At 46.1% G+C, this 24,424-nt stretch overlaps 1 protein-coding gene across 1 annotated transcript in view; it reads right to left on the reverse strand.

Moving 5' to 3' along the window:
• GALNT17 (polypeptide N-acetylgalactosaminyltransferase 17) overlaps nucleotides 1-24,424 on the reverse strand; it is a 938,842-nt gene that overhangs the window by 903,541 nt on the left and 10,877 nt on the right. The window lies entirely within an intron of this gene.

Here is a 24,424-nt window from a genome sequence, read left to right on the forward strand (position 1 = left end):
GGGTGTCCATCAACCAGCCATCCTCCACTCCATCCATCTGGACCATCGAGCGTTGCACGGCACTCATCCGTGAAAAAAACAGTTTTGAAATCAGTCTTCATGTAATGTTTGGCCCACTGGAGCCGTTTCTGCTTTTGTGAAGTGGATAGAGGAGGTCGACAGGATGGCGTATGCACAGCTGCAAACCTCTGAAGGACCCTGCATCTTGTTGTTCGGGGGACGTTGGAGGCACCAGGAGCTTCAAAAACTTGTCTGCTGCTATGACAAGGCATTTTTGCCGCTGCTCTTTTAACCTGACGTAATTGCCTGTAGGAAAGAGTCCTCAATTTGCCCTTATCAGCACACACACGTGTGTACTGTGAATCAGCTACATACTTCTTGATTGCCAACACACTTCATCCTGATCATCGCACAATGTTGATTGTAGTCATGCCTTGACCTAAACACTCCACAATTTGTTGCTTCTCAGCAGCCGACACATCCTTTTTCTTTCCCATTTTGGCAGAAAATGTAGGCTGCTTAATAATGTGGGACAGCCTTCTTAAGTAGTCTTGCCTTTCATTGGACACACCTGCCAAACTAATTAGCACAGGTGTCTGCAATTGCTTACAGTGATATAAAGAGCCCTGACACACATCACCATCAATGAGTTTAACTGACAAACAAACAAATTCTTCCCTTATCACTCCTAAACACTTTTTGCATAATAATTTGGAACACAGTGTACATGTGCTTTTCCACAAAACACCAGTGGTTCACGTAGTGAATCTTACAGTTCTAACTTGCCAACCGTGGTCTGTATGGAGTTGTTCAATAAAGGGCCCAAAATTAAGATAACATAGATGGGAGAGGTCTCTATGAATAGGAATTCCTAAGTATTTGATACCCTGTGAGGGCCAGGCAAAGGGAAAGTTGGACTGGATGGAATCCTGTATGGAATCCTGTATGGATTTGGGGAGGGAGACATCGAGGGCCTCAGACTTCGCTGCATTGATTTTAAAATTTGACCATGTAACAAAGTGATCTATTTCAGCCATAACAGCAGGGATGGATATATGTGATTGAGTGATAAATACTAGGACATCATCAGCAAATAGAGAGCACTTGTACTCGGTGCCTCCCACCTAAATCCACCTAATATTGGGGTTATGGCGAATTGATGAGAGCAGGTGCTCCGTCACTAGGATGTATAAGAGAGGGGACAGAGGACATCCCATCCTTGTCCCAATGGTGATTATGAAAGGTGATGAAAATGTTCTGATGCGCCCCCTGGGCCTTGGGACACCCGGAGCCGGACCCTTTTTGGTGGATGCTGGTGGTTGTAGTCTCCGTGGCGGCGACCCGGTTCCGTGGCTCAGGGCGGTCAAACCAGTGGCGGAACTATTTATGTGGTTTTGATGTTTAAATGTCCGACTACGCCACCCGTGGATTGCGGTCAGAGTGAACCGCTGCTGCAGGGCAGACCTCTGAGGCTGGTGTTGTGGGTGCAGCAGAGCGTAGCATAACTCCCCACGGGAGGAGTATAGCCTCAGGGCAGTGTATGCGGAGGATGGGGGTGATGGTGCAGGGCAGCAGCAGTAACGACACAGAGTCAGTGATGCAGTCCAGGGCCTTTACTCAAAGTTCTTATTATCCAGACCACGTCTGCAGGTAACGGCTGCCCACGTCGTACTGTGCTCACCAGGTGAGGGGCTCAGACAACTCCCAGATAACTTTGGAGCGCTTCACAGGACCCCCTTTGTGTGTCCTTCGTCTGGCCTTTCTTACCAACCCTTCTGTCCGGCTGCCTCGGGCCTCCTCTTGGTAAACTTGGCGCCAGTTTCCCTGACCCTATGTGGTGCCTTCCTAGCGGGTGTAGCGAGGGGCTGCGCCACATAAAATGTCACAGCCTCCGGTTTCTAGCTGAGGGTCGTTTCCCGCCTCCACAAGTTTCGGGGACCGGTGTCCCCCATTGGCCTGACCCCTCCACGCAGGTGGATTCGGGCGTGCGGTGGCGACTCGCCCATCCGCACCCCTGGGATCCCTTCATTCCTCGTTCCTGGAGCCTTCTCCGCTCCTCTTCCTTCCTTCTCCCTCTTCCAGGCCTGGGCCTCTGTTACTAGGCCCGCCTCCGGAGCAGAGCTCATGCAGATCCCCTGCTCCCTGTCACTTCTGCTCAGACTTCTCTGCACTGAACTAAGATGGTGCCCACCTTTTATACTCCCTTCTCAATGCACCCAGGAACTGCTTCGTCCCTGCTCCTTCACTACAGGGTTCCCCTTCCTCAGTGTTCCCTCCCCCCACTCCAGCCAGGGACAGGGACTGTCGTGCCCATCTCAGGGGCATATTGGTCGCCCTGCCCCACGGCAATGTGGTGTAATGCATGCAGGTGTCGGGTCCTGATCCACACTCCATCCTTACCTGAGAGTGAGATATCACACCTCTGGGTGAGGTGCAATACCTCTGTAGCAACCGAGCCCTCAGGGTGCTACAGTTCCATTTATCTTCAGCCTAGGTGATGTATTGCGATACAGGGCCGTGATTTTGGCTATAAAAGGGTCCCCTAGACCCCTACCCCAAACATTTTAAGAGAATAATATATGGCGTGCCAGGAGACTCTATGGAATGCTTTCTCAGCATCCAACGAGAGTATCTAATTACAAATTTTTAACTGCATCTAGCCCAGGAAATACTTTGTGCCTAGTAGCAGTGTCTGCTAGTCAGCGGATTATCCCGGCTGTTAAGCAAGCTACACCACCTGTAGTTTGGACACTTAATTTTTTCAAAGGAAATGCTTCGGGACCACGGGATACTCAGTGAAGAGCATCAGGAGGCACCCCAAGGCATAGGGGCTGGGACTGGCAGTAGGATGCCTTGTGGTGGACAGCCGAGCTCGATCCTTATAAAAGCTTTTTAACTGCAGCAGCTTTAGTGGACGCTACTGGAGCTGGAATTACGCGGCTGCTGGCATGAGTGTTAGAACCTTGCTCTTAGGTTTTTTTTCCTTTGCTGGTCACATGACCTTGTTGGCCTATTTAATCCTGCTCCGCCCTTCTGGCTTTGCTGGACTTCATTGTATATCTACTTTCTAGCTAGCCTGTGCTCTGTGTCTTGCTCTGTTAGTTTGCTTGGTCTACTGACCTCTATGTTCTATATATTTTGTTTGTTCGTCTGTCTGCTACTATTTCTGTTAGGAGGTGTCCCATATTCCTCCCAGTCCTTAGTACTTGTAGGGATTCCTTCCCCACATCTATAGGTCTCCGTACAGACTAGCTTAGGACTTTAGCAGGTCTGATCGCAGGATCAGGTTCCCTGTTACATCGTAGGGATTAAGCTGAGTTCTATCGTAGGGACAGATCTCCTCTCTTTCCTTAGCTCTGGTAGCAGAACATAACAGTAAGTCCAGCCTGCAAATTCTCTAAGGAAAGATTTTTCTGTTCCATCATGGTGTCGGTTCAGGATTTGGTTCATCGCCTGCAGGGACTCTCTCTGGAGGTGGCCGAGCTCCGTCAGCACGTGAGTAACTGTCCTGGAGCACATTTTTTGGAGCCTAAGGTATGTTTGCCGGATTTATTTTTTGGTGAACACCGAGAATTTTTTTCATTCAAAAATGCTTGCTTATTGTATTTTCATTTGAGACCTAAGTCCTCTGGGGATGAATCCCAGCGCGTAGGGTTCATAATGTCACTTTTGCGCAAAGAGCCTCAGGAGTGGGCCTTTTCTTTGCAACCTAGTGATACATGCTTCAGATCAGTGGATAGTTTTTTTTCTGCTTTGGGACTATTATATGATGATCCTGACCGTGTCGCATCAGCTGAGACTGAGTTGAGACGTTTAAAACAAGGATCAGGTAATGTGGAAAAATATTGTACTCATTTCCGTCGTTGGTCTACTCAAACAGGGTGGAACGATTCTGCTCTGAAAAGTCTATTTCTTGCTGGGCTCAGTGAAAGGGTTAAAGACCTGCTAATTGCTTATCCTACACCTGAAGATTTGCAACAGGCTATGCAATTAGCTTTACGGGTGGATAGAAGACTGCGTGCAAGGGTTAATGAGAGCAAATCCTCTGCTATGTCAGTTTCTGGTTATGAGAATGTGTGTACTAACAGTGGTGAACCGATGGAGATTGGATCGGTGGCACCTCGCTCTCAAGAAAAAGACCGTCGATTTTTTGAAGGCTTGTGTTTCTATTGCGGAAAATCTGGTCATTTGATTAAAGGCTGTGAGCTTCGTATGAAGAAAGAAAAAAAAATGGTCAGTCATGCCCGTATTGCCTGTTTAAATTCCAAGGGTGTATATTTAGCTGCTTCCACGATTGCTCAGGAAAAATTAATGGAATTTCGGGTGTTTGTTGATTGTGGGTCTACTCTGAATGTTATTGATGGGGGATTCGTAGAAAGACTCAATTTAAAACCTGAACCTTTATCATCCCCCATTGCTGTGGTTTCTGTGGATGGTTCCCCTTTGAAGAATATTACACTCAAGGTCTGTGAATTTCCTCTCACTATTAATGGTGTTCACCATGAGAAATTGGATTTGGTAGTGTTGAATAACTTGCCTTCTCCAGTAATATTGGGATTGCCCTGGTTAAAATTTCACAATCCTGTACTGGATTGGTCTACCAGTGAAATTAAATCCTGGAGCCATAAATGTTATGACAAGTGTTGTAATGGGCGTATTGCAGCTTTGGATAGGGGAGAATTGCCTGTTCCTATTCAGGATTTTTGGAGAGTTTTTTCTGAGAAGGAATCGCAGGTTTTGCCTCCCCATAGAGACTATGATTGTTCTATTGAATTTGTCCCTGGAGCGACTCTTCCTAAAAGTCGTTTTTTAACCTTACTATTCCTGAGAGGAAGGCTTTGGAGGAATACATACAGACAAGTTTGGCCGCCGGTCACATTAGGCCCTCTAAGTCTCCGGTGGCGGTTGGATTTTTTTTTGTAAAAAAAAAGGACGGCGGTTTACGTCCTTGTCTGGATTTTCGTGAGATTAACAAAATTACTGTACGCAATCCTTACCCACTGCCATTGATTCCTGATCTGTTTAACCAGTTAATGTGGGCCAAGTGGTTCTCTAAAATTGACCTTAAGGGGGCATACAATCTGTTGCGCATGAAGGAGGGTGACGAATGGAAGTCTGCTTTTAACACTCCTGTGGGTCATTTTGAGAATCTGGTTATGCCTTTTGGTCTTACTAATGCTCCTGCATTTTTTCAGAATCTGATTAATGACATCCTTAGACCTTTGATCGGTAAAAATGTGGTTGTGTATTTGGATGACATTTTGATTTATTCGCCGGATCTGGAGTCTCATTGGCGGAGCGTGCGTGAGGTATTACAGTTATTAATGGACAATTCGCTTTTTGCTAAGCTGGAGAAATGTGAGTTCGCTGTACAGAGAATTAGTTTTTTGGGCTACATTATCTCCAGCAAAGGTTTTGAGATGGATCCGGTTAAGGTTCAGGCTGTGTAGGAATGGCCTAGGCCTATTGGTTTGAAATCGATACAGAGGTTTTTGGGTTTCGCCAATTACTATAGAAAATTCCTAAAAAATTTTTCTAGTATTGTCAAACCTCTGACTGATCTCACCAGGAAAGGTGCTGATGCGGTTCAGTGGTCTTCTGAGGCCATTGAAGCTTTTGTGTATCTCAAGGAGAGGTTCACCTCTGCTCCCATCCTTATGCAGCCTGATGTTACTAGGCCGTTTTTGGTTGAGGTTGATGCTTCCTCTGTGGGGGTTGGCGCAGTATTGTCTCAGGATAACGGGGATGGATTACATCCCTGTGCCTTTTTTTCAAAAAAAATTTCGGAGACTGAACTGAATTACGATATTGGTAATCGGGAATTATTGGCTATTAAACTCGCATTTGAACACTGACGCCACTTCTTGGAAGGTGCGGAATATCCCGTTCAGGTTCTTACGGATCATAAAAATCTGATATATCTTGATGCTGCCAAGCGCCTGAATGCCCGTCAGGCTAGGTGGGCACTGTTTTTCTCGCGGTTTAATTTCTCCGTTACTTACATTCCTGGTACTAAGAATGTTAAGGCGGATGCCTTGTCTCGCAGTTTTTCTCCCATAGTCGGTGCTGAGAAAGAGGAGAACATTTTACAAGAAGGTGTTGTGATAGCTACTTTGGACTCCGTTTTGGAAAATGAGATTCTTAAAGTACAGGAGAATGCCCCTTCTAACACTCCTCATGGGAGGTTGTTTGTGCCTGGGACCTTTAGGAGAGATTTGTTTGTTGAGTGTCACGAATCTCGGTTGGCAGGTCATCCCGGAATCTCTGAGACCAAGAGACTGGTGGGTCACAGTTTTTGGTGGCCTGGATGGCAGAAGGAAGTCATTAAGTGGGTGCGTCAATGTACTATATGTGCTAGATCTAAGTCCTCACATACTCCTGCTGCGGGGTTGCTTTGTCCTTTGGAGGTTCCCAGTGCTCCTTGGACACATTTGGCTATGGACTTTATAACTGACCTTCCCCCCTTTGAGGGTTTTACTGTCATCTGGGTGGTCGTGGACCGTTTTAGCAAGATGTGTCACTTGGTTCCTTTCGTCAAACTGCCCTGCGCTAAAACTCTCGCTAAGGCCTTTGTCAAGGAAATTGTCAGACTTCATGGCGTTCCTACTGACATTGTTTCTGATAGGGGTCCTCAGTTCGTGGCTCGTTTTTGGCGTGCCTTTTGTGATAGGTTGGGAGTTCATTTGTCGTTCTCGTCCGGATATCATCCTGAATCTAATGGCCAGACAGAAAGGAAAAACCAGGATGTTGAGCAGTTCTTGCGTTGTTTTGTGGCAGACAATCAAGAGGGGTGGTCTGAGTTTCTGCCACTTGCTGAATTTGCTCTGAACAATCATACATCTTCTTCTGCTGGTTGTTCGCCTTTTTTTTGTTGTTCTGGGAGACATCCGTCGTTTGGGTCGTTCTCCAAGTTGGGATCTGCCGTGCCTGAGGAGGAGAATTTTTCCGGTGATTTGGAGAGAGTTTGGACGGATGTGCGTGGTAATCTTCAGGAGGCCAACAGAAAATCTAAAGACTACTTTGATAGGAAACGACAGGAGGTTTTGTTCGCTGTTGGTGACATGGTTTGGTTGTCCTCTAGGAATCTGCGGTTGAGGATTCCTTCAAAGAAATTGGGTCCCAAGTTTGTAGGGCCCTTTAAGGTGCTTCAGGTTGTCAACCAATCTGCTGTTAGGTTGGAGGTTCCTACCTCCTGGAGAATTAATCCGGTATTTCATGTCTCTCTGTTGAAAAAGGCTGTTGTATCGGATTGTGACGCCTCTGCCTCTGTTCCTCCGGTGGTGGAGGACGGGGAATATGAAATTTCTCGCATCCTTAACTCTAGACGGTATAGAGGTAGTTTGCAGTATCTTGTGGCCTGGAAGGGTTTCGGTCCCGAGGATAACTCTTGGGTGAGGTCGGATGATGTTTCCGCGTCCAGACTTATCAGAGCGTTTCACAGGAGATTTCCTGATAAGCCTGGTCCTAGGGGATCCGGAGGATCCTCTTAGAAGGGGGGGTACTGTTAGAACCTTGCTCTTAGGTTTTTTTTCCTTTGCTGGTCACATGACCTTGTTGGCCTATTTAATCCTGCTCCGCCCTTCTGGCTTTGCTGGACTTCATTGTATATCTACTTTCTAGCTAGCCTGTGCTCTGTGTCTTGCTCTGTTAGTTTGCTTGGTCTACTGACCTCTATGTTCTATATATTTTGTTTGTTCGTCTGTCTGCTACTATTTCTGTTAGGAGGTGTCCCATATTCCTCCCAGTCCTTAGTACTTGTAGGGATTCCTTCCCCACATCTATAGGTCTCCGTACAGACTAGCTTAGGACTTTAGCAGGTCTGATCGCAGGATCAGGTTCCCTGTTACATCGTAGGGATTAAGCTGAGTTCTATCGTAGGGACAGATCTCCTCTCTTTCCTTAGCTCTGGTAGCAGAACATAACAATGAGAATTGCCCTCCAATAGATCCTTGTAAATGGATTTAAAATGTATTCATTCAAATTAGAGAGACAATTTAAATTAAAAAGCTTAGAGCTGCCTCCACCACAGGGGGGCTCGCTCGACCCACCAGCGGACAGGCACCAGTATTGGGAGAGGGGGGTTGGCCGTCAGGGTTCACCGCGGCTCTGGCACAAACCCGGCGACACGGAGGTGGCACGGGCAGGAGCGGACTGGCCTTGTCGGCTTCTCACTTTTTGGATTTTAGAAGGGCATGACATGCCTATATCTGTGTCTCCCCCTCCTTTTACTCCTCCACCTCTTTTCTTTTCGCATGACTATATGTACTTGTCACTTTTCCATGTGTTAGTTATGTCTTCTGAGCAGTTTGTCAGCTTTTGGACACCTTTGAATGTGTTTTCTATGTGTTTCTATGTGTTTTTGTTTGCCTGCCATTGGTTTTAACGGTGTTCGAAGGTGTTTGACGAACAGTTCGACAAACAGTTTGGCGAACACACGGGGGGAACCGAACCGAACTCAAACACTACGGGGGTGGCTCAACACTATTCCTGACATCTGGTGATAAATGTGGCCATGTTTTAACCTAAACAGCTCACACCTCAACAAAAACTAATCAGGCACAAGGGCACATGGATGACAGTGGCTTTGATTTCCAAGACTTTAAAGGGAATCTGTCACCCCCTGGGCGATATTAGACCCCTACTCTGGGCATACAGGTGATAGAAAAGTAAATCTATACCTACCTGTATGGCCCATAGCAGAGGTCTGATTGCAGAGAAATCTTGTTTTATAAAGGCTGTTTTCCAGAGGCTTGTCATCTGGGGGACGCCAAGCAAACCCCTCCTATCTGCTTACTATTCACCTAAATCACAGCCTCTGCTAAATTACCATATTCCCCCCTCCCCTGCACATCACAGGGCCCTGTGACAGGGCCCTGTGACAGGCCCTGTGAGGTGCCCTGCTCTGCCTCCCCTCCTGCGCATACAGCCTTGTATTGCGCAAGCGATGGTGAGTCACTGAGACTTCCGCTCCGCTGGCAGTACGCAGCTAAATGGGTGGGGCCAGAGGGAAACAAAGCACGCTCTATGGGAGCGGAGCTTTGTGTATGCGCAGGAGAGTATGCAGAGCAGGGAACGTCACAGGGCCTGTCACACAGCCCTTTGACGTGCAGGGGAGGAGGGTAATATGGTAATTTAGCAAAGAGGCAGCCATTTAGGTGAATAGTAAGCAGATAGGAGGGGTTTGCTTGGCGTCCCACGGACGCCAAGCCTCTGGAAAGCAGACTTTATAAAACCAGCTTTCTCTATAATCAGACCTCTGCTATTGGCCCTACAGGTAAGTATAGATTTAGTTTCCACCTGTATGCTCAAAGCAGAGGTCTGATATCGCCTAGGGGGGTGACACATTCCCTTTAAGAAATAGAACTAAGAGTGGTATGTGTACATACATGTATTTTAAACTTTGCCAAACACTGGGTTTAGATTTCCCAAGTCACCTACCCCAAATTTCATACCTTCTTAATAAGACAGTATGTCGGAATACTGTCCACATAATATAATGCTGTTGGACAGCCAGGTCCAACAGCATTATCTTAGCCCTAACATATACTGATTAGTGATGGGCGACCACTAAAATGCTTGGGTGCTCGATGCTCGGATCAAGCACATTGGAATACTCGGATGCTTGACCCGAGCAACGAGCCCAATGTAAGTCTATGGGAAACTCGAGCATTTTTTAGGCGCCCCCCCCCCCCCCCCGCCGTCTGCAGAGGGCCTAAAAATTGCCCAAATCGATGGGAACAGTGCTCAAATGACATGGGGACAGCATGGGGAAGACCCCTGGAAGCATTTCTCACTCCCATGTCACTTCTGTCAACAACGTTGTCAGAGGTATTATGCCACTTTTACGGGCTCACAATAAAACATACCAAAACGAAACCAAAATGGATTTTCCTGGGAAATATGTTAAGGAACATCCTTTCCAGGGTAATGACTTGTATATAAAGCAAAATAAATAACCAAAAACAAAAATGTTCCTCCACACCTTGGGCTATGTTCACAAATAGCGTTTTTGATGCTTTTTCTCACTTTTGCATTGCTTTCAACAGTGACAAATGCATTCACCAGGAAATGTCATTTTAACATTTTACAACCTTATCTGGCCATGTGGTGTGTGAGATATCATCAGACACATCATGTTTCATTTATGAAGGAGGGACTCTGAAAGTCACAAAGCCTATTTTTATAGGGCCATCAGACGGCCTTTACTATTCTTAAAGGGCCAGCAGTCAGCCTTCACTATTCTTAGAGAGCCATCAGCCGGCTTTGTTTTATTGTTCCCATTACTAAAGAGTGGGTTTCCTATACTGTTATTGCGTATGCAGTGAGTAGCAGGGCTGCCCAAAATTTGGACGCACCCCAATACCACTTTGAAAATTTGGATGCACCCCAATACCCCTTTGAAGAGAATTAGAGGAGGGCCTCCTGAAAACAATGTTCCCATTATTAGGAAGTAGGTCTCCCATTGTGTTTGCCTATGCAGTGAGTGCAAGGGTTGCCAAAAATTTGGAGGCACTCCAATGCCCCTTGGAAGAGACGTGGAGGTCAGAGGGCCTCCTGAAAACAATGTTCCCATTATTAGGAAGTGGGTCTCCCATTGTGTTTGCCTATGCAGTGAATGCAAGGGTTGCCCAAAATTTGGAGGCACTCCAATGCCCCTTGGAAGAGACGTGGAGGTCAGAGGGCCTCCTGAAAGCAATGTTCCCATTATAAGGAAGTGGGTTTCCCATTATGTTTGCCTATGCAGTGAATGCAAGGGTTGCCAAAAATTTGGAGGCACTCCAATGCCCCTTGGAAGAGAAGAAGAGGAGGGCCTCCTGAAAAAAAATGTTCCCATTATTAGGAAGTGGGTCTCCCATTGTGTTTGCTTATGCAGTGAATGCAAGGGCTGCCAAAAATTGGGAGGCACTCCAATGCCCCTTTGAAGAGACGTGGAGGAGGGCCTCATAAAAAAATGTTCCCATTAGAAAGGAGCGGGATTCCTATACTTGTAATGCCCATGCACTAAGTGTATGGGCTGACAAACATTTACCCCTGGGGGGTATACATGAACATACTGTATAAAAATTTTTTTTTACGGGCATCATTAACACCATTTAGAAAAATTATGTGGGTGATGCATCACAGACCACGTTCACCCTGGTGATATGGTGGTGGAGGATGAGGATGAGGAGAAGGAGGAGGACAAGAGCAAATAGCCAAAATCAGGAAGCGTATACCCATTTGTGGGTGTGAGGAGGTGCATGGGAATACACCTCCCAAAAAAAGACACTGGATTTGAGTTTATATTACGATGCTATCATTCGGTGGTGTTGAGAAGTCCACCAGCGGAACTAATAACCCGCTCTGATAAAACGCTGGTGGCAGGGCAGGCCAGGACCTTCAAGGCAGAGAGAGCCAGTTCATTCCACGTATCCAGCTGGGACGCCCAATAATTATAAAGCACAGAGGAATCACGGAGGATGTTGGTACGGTCGGCGAGCATCTTCCCAAAATTTGCACTCCTTGTGAGAGTACCCCGTGCCTCAGGGTCTGTGCGATGGGAGGGGCTGAGAAAATTCCCCCAGAACTTTGACAGTGTTCCCCTGCCTCTGCTGGATTGAAGTTGTGTCTCTCTTGCCTGTAATCCTTGGTTGTCCAACGAACTGTGATCTCTACCGCCAGCATTTTCAGACGGGAATTTTTTTAATAGTTCCGCAACAAGGGCCTTCTGGTGGTGCCCCATTTTTGTAGACCTGTCCGCCTCAGGAATAAGAGATATAAGGTTCTCCTTGTACCGTGGGTCTAGAAGTGTCACCAACTAGTAATGACTGTCACCCAAAATTTTGAGAACGCGAGGGTTATGGGAAAGGCAGCGTAACATAAACTCAGCCATGCGTGCCAGACTGCTAACAGGCAAAACTTCCATGTCCTCACCAAGAGGATGACTGACCATACTCTCCTCCTCCACCTCCTCTCTGTCCTCTGGCCATCCACGCTGAACAGACGGTATGACAGCTGTGCAGGTAGTACCGTCTATAGCGCATGAAACTAGCTCCTGTTCTTCCTCCTCCTCCTCCTCCTCTTCCTCATTATCACCAAATCCACATAGGGATGAGATGAGGCTGAGCTGTGTGTAATCACCCTGTATGGTTCCTTGCTCCATCTCATCATGCTCCGCCTGCAATGCATCCTCTTTTATTGTGAGCAGAGAGAATTTCAGAAGACAGAGAAGTGGTATGGTGATGCTAATTATGGCGTCATCGCCGCTCACCATCTTGGTATAGTCCTCAAAGTTTTGGAGGATGGGACATATGTCTGACATCCATGTCCACTCCTGAGGTCATGTGTGGAGTCTGAACTGAATGCCAACAGCCTTGTTGATGCTAGTACTCAGCAACTGCCCTCTTCTGCTCACAAATCCTTCCCAACATCTGCAGTGTAGCGTTCCAACGCGTGGGGACATCACACACCAGTCTGTGAGTCGGAAGCTGCAAACGCTGCTGAAGCACGGCAAGGGTGGCAGAAGCTGTAGGCGACATTCTAAAATGGGCACACAGGCGGCGTACTTTAACAAGCAGATCCAGCAGCTCCGGGTAGGATTTGAGAAACCGCTGAACCACGAGGTTAAGCACATGGGCAGGCATGGTACGTGTGTTAGCTCGCCTTGCCTCAGAGCCACCACCAGGTTCCGGCCATTGTCACACACGACCATGCCATGCTGTAGGTTCAGCAGTGTGAGCCACAGATCTTCCTGCTCTTTCAGGTGACAACTCTTCAGCATTGTACGGTTTGTCACCTAAGCATATTAACTTCAGCACAGCCTCTTGCCGCTTGGATGAGGCAGTGCTGCAGTGCTTCCAGCTTGTGACTGACGTGGTCATTTCGGAGATGGAGGCTGAAGAGGAGGAGGCTGAGGAGGATGAGGTTCAGGAGCTGTTGACCATGGGGGCAACCCTGATTGACCTAGGGCCCACAATCCTTGGCATCAGGAGGATGAGTTCCGCCCCAAGGTCCGACTGGGTCCCGGCTTCCACTATGTTAACCAAGTGTGCCATCAGCGAGATGTACCGTCCATGCCCTCAAGCACTTGTCCACGTGTCCGTGGTTAGGTGGACTTTACCGGTAACTGCGTTGTTGAGGACACGGCTAATGTTTTGGGACACGTGCTTGTGTAATGCGGGGATGGCACACTTGGAGAATAGTGGCGGCTGGGGACCGAGTACCTAGGGACGGCCGCCGCCATCAGGTTGCGGAATGCTTCCGTCTCCACGAGCCTAAAAGGCAACATTTCGACCACAAGCAGTCGTGAAATGTGAGAATTTAGTAGTGTGGACTGTGGGGAGTTGGCCGTGTATTTGCGCTTGTGTTCCAAGGACTGGGGTATGGACAACTGAATGTTGTGCTGGGACAAGGATGCTGACGTGCTTCCTGATGCTGCTACTTGAGAGTGTGCAACAACATGTGAAGGGCAGGAGGCATCTTCGCATGCACCATGGACAGGGGATTGGCTTGCATGCACAACAGCGGAATAAGCAATGGTGCCACCCACAGACACTGTTCCTGGAACCTGGGGTTCGGCCCACAAAGTCGGGTGCTTTGCTGCCATGTGCCTGATCATGCTGGTGGTGGTCAGGCTGGTAGTTTTGCTACCCCTGCTGATGCTGACCTTGTATGTGGTACAAATGGTCTTTTTGGGGTTATCTGCAGAATCTTTAAAAAACAACCAGACTCAGGAAGACCTAACAGTTGTACTGGCAACTTCCTTCGTGTTGGTGTTACGGGGAATGGTCGCCTGAAAGCTGTCTGCAGCCACCACACTGCTTCTTCCTGCCTGTTGAGGTGCTCTGCCTCCCTCTCCCTGTGTGCTGCTGTCCTCGCTCTGCATGTCCTCCTGCCAGGTTGGGTCAGTTACTATATCATCTACCACCTCGTCTTCCACTTCCACACCCTGGTCCCCCCCCTGACTTTCTGGCAATTGTGTCTCATCATCGTCCACCTCTTGTGACACTTTCCCACCGTCGCCTTCGTGTGACCGTGGCTGCTCAAATATTTGGGCATCGCTACATGCAATCTCCTCTTGCCCTGCTTCAAGTGAACCGGGCGAGAGGCCCGAATCTATGAATGGAAAGGTGAACAGCTCTTCAGAGTGTCCAAGTGTGGGATCAGTTGTCTCCGGGCACTCGGCATGGTGGGAGGAAGGAGGATCAGGGTGAGGAATATGCGGTCCAGACTCACCGCTACTGAGACTTGACCATGTGGAAGACAGGGTGGTGGTGACTAAGTGACTGGAAGCATTATCTGCTATCCAACCAACAACCTTTTGACACTGCTCTGGGTTCAATAGTGGTGTACTGCGGTCCCCTAGGAATTGGGACAGGAAGGTTGGGTGAGAAGATGTGGGTGTTTGTTGTGGCACAATTTCAGCTTGCCCATGGCCTCGGCCTCTGCATGCACCATCACCATCACATCCAGTTCCCTGTCCTTGCCACGCGTCTTGCCCATTTTAAATGGAGGACAATATCTTCCACGCTCACTACAAATGGTTGAATTTGGAGCGAAGTTATATATAATCCGTGTGATGGAGAAACCACAGTTTTAAATACCTGAACTTTAGGTAACTATTTTGAACAGCAAACCGGTGTCAAAATCTTTGTTGACACACTGAAAAAAAATTTAAATGGAGGCCAAAAACGGCAGTATTTTCAGCGCAATTATATGTGAATGTGATCCGTGTGACAGAGAAACCACAGTTTTAAATACCTGGCCTGTAGGTAACTATTTTGAACAGCAAACCGGTGCCAAAAACTTTGCTGACACACTGAAAAAAAATTAGAATGGAGGCCAAAAATGGCAGAAGTTTCAGAAAACATATATGTGATCGGTATGACGGACATACCACAGTTTTAAATAGCTGGATTTTTAGCACTGTAATATGGAAAGGACCTGGCTGTATTCTTCAGTGCCAACAAGGAAATGGCGGAGAAAAACGGTGTTCTCTGGATTGCTTTTTGAGCAAATAATGAGAATTAAGATTCAAAAAAAATTATTCCTGGCCCCTGAGACCTAGGCCTTTGTCTAGAAATATCTAACAGCAGCAGAAGGCAAAACTGGAATGGAACATCTTGTGCTATATACTATATATGTACTTGCGAGTATGCTTGTTCATCACTAATACTGATAAGTCTCCTTAACTAATTAACAACCTAGGAGGTAAATTTTCATCATATGTCATTAAGCAAAATATAAAGTCAGCTCAGGAGCTATGCCTTTTTCATGTGCAGCAGATGCCAGCTGTGTTGCATAGCCAGCATTTGTGTAACATCCGTTATGGCAGCGTGCTGGCATGGCTTACCATCTCCCATCATGCAAGACCGCAAACTTACCTACCAGTCCTGGCTGTGCACTATTCTCCTCTACTTGCTGTGTGCATGTCTCTTGTCTGCTGGTTTAGGGCGGCGGCGCTGGAACTTCCTGATTCTTAAAGTTACAGTGTGCACAGTCCTAATGCATCCCCAGCCTATTTCTGTGAGTCACTGGATACTTAAACCTCTTCCACCCAGTGGGAGGTGCCTGAGCAACACTTTCTTACAGTGTGTTATGTGCAACTGTGAGTTGCCAGGTCCTGTCCTGAATCTTGTCTGTTTCCGCCACCCTGGGGGCTGAGTACCCAGGCCTGTTACCTGTACCTGTGACTTTTAGTCTGTTTCCGCCACCCTGGGGGCTGAGTACCCAGGCCCATTACCTGTATCTGTGACTTCTAGTCTATTTCCGCCACCTTGGGGGCTGAATGCCCAGGCTCATTCCTGTATCTCGTTCCTGTGTCAGTTCCTGTCTGAACTGTGTCCTAGTCTGTTACCTGTTTGTCTCTATGTCCGATCTTTCCCTTTTCCTGCAGTGTCTGAACCAGTACCTAAACTCCTACTCGTTGTCTCTGTACTTCTGTTTGTGAGTTTTGCGTCCACTTGCTACTTCATAGCAAGTACCTTGTGTGTATCTGGTTCTGCTTGTCCCGTTTCCCTACCTCCGTACCTACCTCCTGTAATCTGGCTATCTTCCTGTATTTCCCGATCACTGTCTGCTCCATGAGAACAGAACCCTGTCCTGTCTTTCCGCTCCTGCGGCAATGCTCTGCTCCGCTTCCCATCCGCACCTGCGGCTCTGCTCTTTCCTGCTCTGCTCTGCCCTGCCCCGCTTCCCCTCCGCACCTGCAGCTCTCTCTGCCCTGCTCTGCTTCCCTTCCGCACCTGCGGCTCTGCTCTGCCCTGCTCCGTTTCCCCTCTGCACCTGCGGCTCAGCTATGCTCTGCCCTGCTCCGCTTCCCCTCCACATCTACAGCTCTGGTCCTGTATCCCAGTCTGTACTGGTCCCTATACAGCCTGTTTACCTACCTGCCAGTGCCCGCCTGTCTGTATACCAGCCATGCCTACCAGAACCCGCCTGTCTATATACCAGCCGTGCCTGCCAGTACTCGCCTGTCTGCATACCAGCCGTGCCTGCCAGTACCCGCCTGTCTGCATACCAGCCATGCCTGCCAGTACCCGCCTGTCTGCATACCAGCCAAACCTGCCTGTTCCTGCATTCCCCGGTGAGGGTCAACAGCTGTGTGACCGGGGTCTGACCTGGAGTAGCACCTGGGCCACCTCCTACATCCCTCCTTGGACCACGGAGTCGATTAAGCCGCCGTGCATCTGTGTTCGGATCTGGTGAGGTCCCTAGTCTCGCCCCTCCAAATTGTTACGCTCACGCCCGGGCTGTTTGGCGTGAGCATGGTTAGTGGTCCCATGGTTAGTGGGACCACTAACCATGCTCACGCCAAACAGTCCGGGCGTGAGCGTAACAATTTGCCTATTACAAAGGTGCATAACATTTTTTGGTTCAAGGGTCACAATACCTTAGTGAACCAATTCCAAGGGCAGCAAAAAAAAGAAAAGGGGTATTTACATGAATACATCACCAGAACCACCATCAGTACATTAATGCATCACAAGAATCAAAATGTGAGTCTTTGAGAAGGATTTGGAGAGATTCTGCTCAATTTATGCTCCAAAAATAGAAGTGAACATACACTAACTTACACTGAGTTTTAATCTTCATAATCTCAAAGCTCTCAGTTTTGAGGATTTTTAAGTTTTAACATACCCATGAAGCACTTTTTGGATTGCTATATGTGTACAAGATCAGAACTACTGTCAGCACATGAATGCAGTGCCAGAACCACCATCATCACTTGAATGCAGCACCACAACCATAGTTAGCACATGAGTGCAACGCCAGAACCACAGTCAGCAAATTAATGTAACGCCAGAACCACTGTCAGTACATGAATGCAGAGCCAAAACCACCATCAGTGCATGAATACAGTGTCAAAGTCATCGTCAGTACATGAATTCATTGTCATAATCACAATCAGCACATGAATGCAATGCCAGAATCACCATCAGCACGAGTACAATACTGAAAACACCGTTAGTACATGAATGCAGCCACAGAACCACCATCAATACATGAATGCAGCATCAGAACCACCGTCAGCACATGAATGCAGCACCAGAATCACCGTCAGATCATGAATGCAGTCCCAGAACCACCATCAGTACATTAATGCAGTCATTACATTGTTCTGGTTCTGTATTCATGTACTGATGGTGGTTCTGACATTACATTCATGTGCTGACTGTGGTTCTGATGCTGAATTCATGATCAGATGTTATCAGTAGTGATGAGCGAGCACTAAGATGCTCGGGTACTCGTGGTTCGAGGCAAGCAAATTGGAATGACCAAGTAATGAGCCCAATGTAAGTCTTTTTGAAACTCAAGCATTTTTCCGGCGCCCCCCTCCTCCCCCCAGGCGGTCTGCAGAGGGGCTAAAAATTGCCCAAATCGATGGGAACAGTGCTCAAATGACATGGGAACAGCATGTGGAAGACCCCTGGAAGCATTTCTGACTCCCAGGTCACTTCTGTCAACGACGTTGTCTGAGGTATTATGCCACTTTTACGGACTCACAATAAGACATACAAAAACGAAACCAAAATGGATTTTCCTGGGAAATATGTTAAGGAACATCCTTTCCAGGATAATGACTTGTATATAAGACAAATTAAATAACCAAAAACAAAAATGCTCCTCCACACTTTGAGCTATATTCACACTTAACGTTTTTGATGCATTTTTGCACTTTTGCATTGCTTTCAACCAAGACAAATGCATTCACCGGGAAATGTCATTTTAACAATTTACAACCTTATTTGGCCATGTGGTGTGTGACACATCATCAGACACATCTTGTTTCATTTATGATGGAGGGACTCTGAAAATTACAAAGACTATTTTTAAAGGGCCATCAGGCAACCCTGACTATTCTTAACGGGCCATCAGTCGGCTATGCTTTGTTGCTCCCATTATTAACGAGTAGGTCTCCTATACTGTTATTGCGTATGCAGTGACTGCAACGGCTGCCAAAAATTTGGAGGAACTCCAATGCCCCTTGCAAGAGACGTAGAGGTCGGAGGGCCTCCTGAAAACAATGTTCCCATTATTAGGAAGTGTGTCTCCCATATTGTTTGTCTATGCAGTGAAGCAACGGCTTCCAAAAATTTGGAGGAACTCCAATGCCCCTTGCAAGAGACATAGAGGTCGGAGGGCCTCCTGCAAAAAATGCTCCCATTATTAGGAAGTGTGTCCCTATATTTTTTGCCTATGCACTGAAGCAACGGCTGCCAAAAATTTGGAGGAGCTCCAATGCCCCTTGCAAGAGACTTAGAGGTCGGAGGGCCTCCTGCAAAAAATGCTCCCATTATAAGGAAGTGTGTCTCCCATACTGTTTGCCTATGCAGTGAAGCAACAGCTGTCAAAAATTTGGAGGAACTCCAATGCCCCTTGCAAGAGACGTAGAGGTCAGAGGGCCTCCTGAAAACAATGTTCTCATTATTAAGAAGAGGTCTCCCATACTGTTTGCCTATGCAGTGAAGCAACAGATGCCAAAAATTTGGAGGAACTCCAATGCCCCTTGCAAGAGACGTAGGTATGTTGATATTGTACATATGGTGGTGATATGGTGGTGGAGGATGAGGATGTGGAGAAGGAGGAGGACAAGAGCAAATAGACAAAATCGGGAAGCGTATACCCATGTCTGGGTGTGAAGACAGAGGTACATGGGAATAGAGTTAGACCTCCCAAAAAAAAAGACACTGTATTTGAGTTTATGTTACGCTGCTATCATTCGGTGGTGTTGAGAAGTCTGGGCCAATCCAGCCCTTGTTCATTTTTATATGAGTCAGCCTGTCAGCATTTTCAGTTGACAGGCGGATGTGACTATTGGTTATAATTCAACCGGCGGCACTAAAAATCCGCTCTGACAAAACGCTAGCGGCAAAGCAGACCAGTACCTTCAAGGTGCAGAGAGGAAGGTCATGCTACATGTCCAGCTTGGACACCCAATAATTATAAGGCACAGAGGAATCATGGAGGATGTTGGTACGGTCGGCAAGGTACTCCCTCACCATCTTCCGAAACTTTTCTTCCTTGGGAGAATATCCCGCGCCTCAGGGCTTGTGCAATAGGAGGGTCTGAGGAAATTGTCCCAGAATTTTGACAGTGTTCCTCTGCCTCTGCTGGATTGCATTTGTGTCTCTCTTGCCTGTATTCCTTGGTTGTCCAACTAACTGTGACCTCTGCCTCCAGCATTTTCCGATGGGAAGATTTTAAATAATTCCTCAACAAGGGCCTTCTCGTACTGCCCCAGTTTATTAGACCTGTCTTGCAAGGGAATAAGAGACAGAAAGTTCTCCTTGTAGCATGGGTCTAGAAGTGTCACCAACCAGTAATGACTGTCACCCAAAATTTGGACAGCGCGAGGGTCACAAGAAAGGCAGCATAACATAACTCAGCCATGTGTGCCAGACTGCAAAGAGGCAAGACTTCCATGTCCTAACCAAGAGGACGACTGACAATGCTCTCTTCCTCATCCTCCTCCTCCTCCTTCTCCTCCCTGTACTCAGGCCATCCACGCTAAAAAGACGGTATGACAGTTGTGCAGGTAGTAACGTCTATAGTGCAGGAATCTAGCTCCTGCTCTTCCTCCTCCTCCTCACTGTCACCCAATCCACGCTGGGATGAGATGAGGCTGGGCTGCGTGTAATCATTCAGTATGGTTCCTTGCTCCATCTCATCGTGCTCTGCCTGCAATGCATCCTCTTTAATTGTGAGAAGAGAGCATTTCAGAAGACAGAGAAGCAGGATAGTGACACTAATTATGGCGTCATCGCCGCCCACCATCTTGGTGGACTCCTCAAAGTTTTGGAGGATGGTACAAATGTCTGACATCCATGTCCACTCCTGAGGTTTTATGTGTGGAGTCTGACCTGAATTCCAATGGCTTTGTTGATGCTGGTAGTCAACAACTGCCCTCTTCAGCTCACAAATCCTTCCCAACATCTGCAATGTAGAGTTCCAATGCGTGGGGACATCGTAGATCTGTCGGTGAGCTAGAAGCTGCAAATGCTGCTGAAGCACGGCAAGGGAGCTAACGTGCAAACCACCCTCGGGGGTAAAGGGGTTAAGGATGCACTAAAATATTGTGACATTCTGACGTTCTCACACCATTTTCGTCCAGCTCCAACAAAGTTTTCTGAGAAGGGGTGGGACAGGTATTTGGCGACCATCGTTCATCAAAATTCATGATGAGCAGTTGCATTTGCTAAGCTACAAATCTTACTCCAGCAAGGGCTGGAGTAAGATTTATAGCGAAGTACACCTGGAGGCCCATGCCACTCGTCAGACACTCCAGATTCACTAAGAGTTAAGCACCTCTTAATGAATCAGGAACCTCGCACTTCACCCTGCTTCCTCATCAAGACTAGCGTGAAGTTAGTCAATCTTGATGAATTGGGGCCTTATAGTTACATGAATCACTCTTATTTTAAGTTAAGAATCTAATCTTTTTCCACTACATATTCATTTTATTGTTCAGTAGTTTTAAAGTGACATTTTTGAAGATTCTCCAAAGGCTTAATATATTTTGTTTGCCAATAAGGTACAGGAAACTCGCTTCAAATTTGTTTAATGCTAGTACAAGGTGACTGCCCAGAAGTAGCAGATGACATGGACATCACTCCTTCAACATCAATATGGTGGCACTGTCCAACTATACATAGGTTTTAGACACAAGTCATTGGTCCTCATCACTCAAATCTTAGGCATTTACATTCCAAACATTATTAAAGCCCTCCTCTTTACCATTTCAAGGGTTTTCCATAATACAAAAAAAATGTACTATGCCATCTTCTCCAAGAGGCAAAACATTTCCTTACACACAACTGGAAAAGCCATGATCTCCCTTTTTTAAAAGAAATGCTTTGCTGATATATCCCTTTTAAATAGATAAACCCTCAACAGCGTTAACAACACAGATGAGCAAATCAGGCAAAATTTGCAAAAATTGTGCTAGTAAATTTGATTTGCAAAGAAGTTATTCTACTCTAATTTAATGTCCCTTATTTTGCTCTGCAGCTATGCAGACATCAATGTATAATAAATAGAAGGAGAAAAAAATAAAAAAGATTCTTATACACACCCTTTGCTCATCTGTCTGGCCCCTCGGCTCCTCATCATCACCTGTCTGATCCTTGTCGCATCTACGTATCATGGTTCTGCACAAGAGCATTTAAGGCCATGATGTCAAGATTTCACGATGTGCATCGTGACCTTGCACACACATGCACTGAAAAGTCTCGGCCTCATCAGAACTGGAAGTCCTGGCCTAGAGTGAAGAAGTTCAGGGATTCAGCTCTCATAGCAGTGAAAAGATGCGCCGACGACCATACATGTGATGGTGAGGAGTGGTGGGGCTGGAGGGTTGAGCGGTAACATAGAAACGTAGGTTGAATAAAGACCTAGATCCATCCAGTTCAACCTCCCTCCCCAAATTGTATGCCCTACACTAACATACTAACTTACTGGGACTAGGCCTCACAAATGTATTATTACCATTTTTATTATTGCTGCACTACTACTATTAAAAATGAACCCGTTTATAATTTTTTAATTAGTTTTATATTTTCTATTACTCTAGTGATTCTAATAATGGTATTACTAAAATTCCTTGTTGACCCCGAGAAAAGGCGATCAGTCCTAGAACCCTGGATCAAACCTAATTATCATACTAGTTATGTAATTACTATTATCGTATTAAATGTACTACTATAGGAGTAATATTTTGTCTAATTTAACTGTATCCCACAATGTTATGTGTATTGAGGAAATCGTCCAGGGATTTTTTTAAATCTGTTATAGTGTCTGCCATTACTACCTCTTGTGGTAGGGAATTAAACAATTCAATTGCTCTTACTGTAAAGAACCCTTTCCTGTTTAGGTGCCGGAATCGCCTTTCTTCCACTCGTAATGAGTGCCCCCTGGTTCTTAGTATGGTCTTTGGAAGGAATAAGTCATGGGCTAGACCTTTGTACTGACCACACATATATTTATACATGTAAATGACATCTCCTCTGAGGCGTCGTTTTTCTAAGCTAAACAAGCCCAACTTTTCCAACTTCTCATCATATGTAATAATCTGGTTGCCGCCTTTGAACTGACTCTAACTTCTGAATATGCTTTTTAAAATGGGGAGCCCAAAACTGGATCCCATATTACAGATGTGGCCTCACCAGTGATTTATAAAGGGGTAACAATACATTGGGATCACGGGATAGATCTGCTAAAGCGAATTACAAAAAAAAATCCACATTTTGGGGAATGCAGATTTTTGGAGCATTCGAGTACAATTTAGTTCCATTCGAATATATATTTGAGTGTCTCTAATTAGCACACCATTCCAACAGAAAGCAGACTGAACTGAATTTCAAAATTTGGACACACCACTCCATATCAAATGAAATGTGTACCTCTTCTCTTGTGACCTGGCCTTGAATAAACTACTTATTCAGTAGTATGTATCTGTGACTTTCTAAAGTCTAACTACTTTTTGCGTTATTCTCCTTTTATTTTGACTCCCGTCTTTACAGGTAAAAATCACAGTGTGCAGTTTAGTACATGAGTTGAAAATTGTTCTCGCCCTAGACCTCTAAAAGTGTTAATTATGGTTCAGAAATAAGTATAAAAAATATCATACATTCATTCTATCCTACTATGTTGCTGATTATTTAATTGCCGTGACTTGCTATAATGGGCATAAAATAATTTCTGAATAGCTGACTGATCCATCAATTAATCCTGGCATTGAAAGTCTTATTCTGATGGCAGTGCAAATCAGACTGGCAACACTCAAAATTATGTGTCGTCTAAAGCAAATTCAATTTAACTGGCTTTAACTTAAAAGCTTTCAATTTTTTTTTTAGAACACATCACCTTGGCTTTTTTATATTTTCCCCTTGCTAATTTGGGGGCATTACTTTGGATATATAAAAATGCTTTCAATTTATTATTTTATCTGAATTTTCAAAGATAATGATGTTGGGAGTTTGCTTTTTCTGCTGCTATCTTATTAATAGGAAACTGCATTAAAATCTTATGGAAACAGTTTACCATTAGTAATTTGATTTGTTTTGGGTAATTGTGGGACAAAAGATGGCTTAATAGGGTTTTCCATTTCAAGGAAAGTGGACCTCAAATCCTCTTACTGTATATACTTAAAATAACAAACAAAGCAGGGACTTACTCTCCCTAGGTTCAGCCCTGAGCAGCAGTGGGGAGGCAGCGTTGGACCGGGGTAGGATGACTACCTACTTAATTTGTCATTTTAGGTATATAAGAGCATTTAAGGTCCACTTTGCTTAAAGTAGAAAACTCCTTTAAATAATACAATACTCTGGATCCAATCACTTCATGTGATTATCTAGTATCAGCCTTAAAAAGCAAGTTCAGTTTTCTAAAACTTTTGTCTGAAGGTCATCTACAAAAAAAGTGCCCTTATAGGGAACCTGTCCCCAGAAAAAATTCTATTATCCTGCAGATATGGGGTTAATATGCAGGTTAATAGCGTTATTAACCTGCCTGGCACCCGCACGTAGCCAAACGCTGTGGGGAGAAAATGAACTTTATTCCCCTGACAGTTTTCTGGCTGTAACCGTGCCACCGGCCCTGACCAACAGTCGCTCTGCACTGGGGCCACCTATCAGTCAGGGCCGAGGACGCGATTACAGCCGCCGCTTTGTGTACTCAGACCGGTGACTGAATCCATGCCAGCATCGCCCCCGTGACTGAAATCGGAACACTGCGGGAGAAAATAAAGCTAATTTTCTCCCTACTGCGCTCGGCTAAGAACGGGCGCCAGGCAAGTCAATGATGCTATTAACCTGCAGAGTAACCCCATATCTAGTGACAAGTTTCTTTTAAAATGAGATCTGGAATACTGTGTCCTTTAAGATGGCTGCAACATTAGACTAACAGCTGCAGATCTCCCTGGTTTTGACTGGATCGGCTGACATAT

Source organism: Phyllobates terribilis, unplaced genomic scaffold (genome assembly GCF_046119375.1).
Source record: "Phyllobates terribilis strain yellow unplaced genomic scaffold, ASM4611937v1 Scaffold_2__4_contigs__length_985480577, whole genome shotgun sequence".
Taxonomy (NCBI): Eukaryota; Metazoa; Chordata; class Amphibia; order Anura; family Dendrobatidae; genus Phyllobates; species Phyllobates terribilis.